This window comes from Amphiura filiformis, chromosome 3 (genome assembly GCF_039555335.1).
Source record: "Amphiura filiformis chromosome 3, Afil_fr2py, whole genome shotgun sequence".
Classification (NCBI taxonomy): Eukaryota; Metazoa; Echinodermata; class Ophiuroidea; order Amphilepidida; family Amphiuridae; genus Amphiura; species Amphiura filiformis.
The window spans coordinates 32,137,494-32,141,706 of record NC_092630.1 but is presented as its reverse complement, the minus strand read 5'-3'; positions in this window follow the sequence as shown (position 1 = coordinate 32,141,706).

Here is a 4,213-nt window from a genome sequence, read left to right as displayed (position 1 = left end):
CAAAAATTCACTAACATCTACATGAATAAGTGTGAAAATGTAAGGGAACAAACCAGAAGTTTTATGACGTCCTACAAATATTCCTTTTGTTAGGGGTAGGGGATCAAAAAGTTACATTTGCAAAAAACTAGTTTTAACTAAAAGTTTGAGGTCAGAATTGTCAATATTTGCACTTGCATTACAGGGAGGGAGGATTTTGCCTCCGAGCGAAAGCACTTTCATTTATAGGATGTCATCGAACTTGTCGGTTGTTCCTAACAATGTATGTAATGTCCAAATGAACATATTGGATATAAAAAAAACTGAACTAACAATTAGCCTATAATGCAAAATTACTAATGACCATTAGTATTCTTTTCTTTTGTCAATACAACAGTTCTATACAAATAAGAACTCCTTATCCAGATAAAATACAGCACAACTTCTTTTGGATTAAAACAATATTATCCTGTACATGTTTTGCCAAACTAATCTTTAGTTAGTTCAAACAAGGCAACAATGCCCAATTTAAATATTTGATCAATTTTTGGAAATAAAATCTGAAAACATGCGTTTTTAAGAAAGACCTGCTCCCATGAAATGAACGTAAAGTCACAAGTTCGGAGATTTGAGACATTCCAAATGTTGATCTGATGTCTTTGCTTGAAAACGTCTGTATTGACAGTGAATGAGGACAGAATTGAATACAGAGTACAGCATATTATGTCACCATTCATAAAGGACATACTACTGACCATACTGGTATCTTCAAACAAAGAACAGCAACTCAACAATGGGAAGATCTCAAAACTTGTGAAATTTACTCTCATTTTGTGGTAATAGATCAAACAATATTAGAATTATGAGCACTCTCATAGCCTATATTCAAAATTTTGAATGCTAAAAGACTTGTCTTTGAATTTTGTGACTGCAATTGTGAGAAAACATGCAAAATTGCATGCGTTTGTCCCATTTTCCCTCAAATTGCAAAAAATATTAAACATAAAAAACATGCAAGTTCAATGATATACATTAGCACTGTCAACTGTATTTGCATGAATGGAATGTGATCAGCTTCCAACTATGGGAAGAAGGATTTAATATGAAATCAGTAACAACTACATATATACTTAACAAACTGAAGAAATAAACTAGTAATGTAATAATGAACTGTACCAAGTGTTGATTTCTTATTATTACATCTACATTGGAAATACAATTCTTTTAAGGCGAAATGGAGCCAATGGTATATTGCTTTAGTTTGTTAGCTCTCTTTGGGCATTATCGGCAGGTCACAAAAATATCATGAAACATTAAAGCTTGGTGTTAAAACATGTTGAAAGTTTGTATGTTTCAATTATTGTCATAGCATAATGGATTATGGAATAATGAAGAGCATAAGCTCAGATGCAACATGGTTATAAACATCTACCAAAAAGTAATTAACCCCCGTAATGAATGACCATTATTCCAAAACGGATAATCGTATGCCAAATTTGAGATTTCCTCATTATGGCATCTCATTTGTTGCAACAGTCATTCCCAAAATTGATGTAACAGCGTACATTTACATGGACAAAACCAAAGATTTGAAAGTTGCAGCAAATCCTATTGCCTTGTATTCAGTATCCTTTGAAGGAAACCTGTTCAGCTCTCATTGGAATATTCTTTTTTGTTTCATGCATTTGGAGGGGATCAAAACATGTGATAATCAATAACAAGTATCATTATTCACATCAGTGATCATTATTCATGAAATGCCAAATTGAAACATGACGATTTCAATATTTTTCTTGTCCTAAATGGCCTAAAATTGCAAGTTGTCCTTTCAGTGGTAAAGTTAGATTCAAAATTTCCTGATTGGGAAGTGTTACCAACAGATGTAACCCTTGAACTTCCACGTCTTGTGACCTTGTTGGTCACAGAAAACATTGATTTTGTTATGTTTTGATTAAGTAAACAATGATGTGATTAATAACATTTTTTTTATTGACTATCACATGTTTTGACCGCCTCCAAATTCACGAAAAAAAGAATAATCCAAAAAGAGCCAAAAACATTACCTTTAATTTAATGTACGCTGCAACATCAATACTGGGACCATTGCAACAAATGAGGCGTCATAATGCACAGAAATAAATTCTGCTTCGAATTCATATCCCAAATTTGGCACACAACTGTTTTGGAGTAATGGTCATTCATCAAGGGGGTAATTACTTTTTGGTAGATGTTTACATGTTATATATAGTTTGTTACAAAATGGGCCATATCAGCAGGGACGTCGCTAGACAAATCGGATTGGGGGGATGTACAAGATATTTTGCCGACGGAAATATTTTTTTCCCGAAATAAAATTATGAATTGGAGACAGAGGGTTAAAATTTTTCCAATTTTTTTTTTACAATAGTTAGTACTATTACATAAACATTGGAATTAGAGTATTGTATAACAATGACAGCACAAGTTAATAATAGGCCTACATTAAATTGTTATGACTCTTATAAATTGCTGATGATCAAATGGTTTTGCCGACAATAGTCAATTTTAGCCCATACCACCCTCTAGCGGCAGCCCTGCAGATCAGCTCTACTCCAAGACCCACCTCCATCTCACTTTAATGTATTATATAAATATATAGCCCTATATCACTAAATTGGCAAAACAAAATTGGTGAAGCAATAGCACACACACACAAAATGCTGACACAATAGCACACACTTAAAAGGTTAAAAGCCGGACGGTCATACAGCAGCATACATATGTAGGCCTATAAATAACATATTATATAAATATTATCATCATGCTTGAGAACTTGTAAATAAAGCTACTAAAATGAAAGCACCTGTACATTGTACATTTATGATATAAACTATAACAGTTTACAAAACTTTATATAAATCTACAACATCTCATAAGACCTGCTAACTTCTGAAGTAGAAATCGCATTTTGCACATCCAACGTGTCCAAAAATCAATATAAATTCAAGCACAATTTGAGGAAGAAACATGAAATTTTAAGCCAACTCTGGCAATCATTTTTGTGCTTTCTCACAATTCTACAAAACAACATGTGCTTGTGACTTTATTTGATATTGTGTTTCGAAAATCGCTAGTGATCAAATGCATAATCACTACCAGTGTTCAGTCACGGCTAGCGACCATGTTGCCAAACACCATGTTGCCTTCAAGTCAACAGGTTGCTATTTGATGCTACGGCATGCTATGCTATACTTTGATCAGCTCGTAATCGGCGGGCCTTATAACATCACGGGTTAATATCAAAATATTTTATTTTGAAAATTGTCTTGTGACATCTCACCAGAAGCATCCCAAATTATTAGTCCCAAGTCTTATGCTTTGTGTTAACTTGGGTCTATTTTTCGGCGTAGTGGTAAAAGCCTAACATTTCCCGCCTATTACGAGCTGATCAAAGTATAGTGACTTATCAATCAGATTTTGGCAATCATTTTTCTGATAAGAGACAGATCTTATACGTGTACATCACAAACACATGTTACACTTCTTGTGTTTGATTAGCAGTATATAGGCATTAGGTAAGAATTTGTAACTGATAATGAATTGTGGGAAACAAATCAATTTGCCAAAATATGTGTTATATAAAGCAGGTTGAGGGCTTGGTTATGAGTCAATATGATTTGAGTGATTAACAATATACATTTTTAACAATTCTAAAGTTACTAATAATTCTAAAGCTAATAATAAATGATAAGTTGTTATTTTTTAAATGTTACAATTAACAATTCTAAAGCTAACAATAAATGATAAGTTGTTATCTTTTAAATGTTACAATTAACAATTCTAAAGCTAACAATAAATGATAAGTTGTTATCTTTTAAATGTTACAATTAACAATTCTAAAGCTAACAATAAATGATAAGTTGTTATCTTTTAAATGTTACAATTAACAATTCTAAAGCTAACAATAAATGATAAGTTGTTATCTTTTAAATGTTACAATTAACAATTCTAAAGCTAACAATAAATGATAAGTTGTTATCTTTTAAATGTTACAATTAACAATTCTAAAGCTAACAATAAATGATAAGTTGTTATCTTTTAAATGTTACAATTAACAATTCTAAAGCTAACAATAAATGATAAGTTATCTTTTAAATGTTACAATTAACAATTCTAAAGCTAACAATAAATGATAAGTTATTTTTTAAATGTTACAATTAACAATTCTAAAGCTAACAATAAATGATAAGTTGTT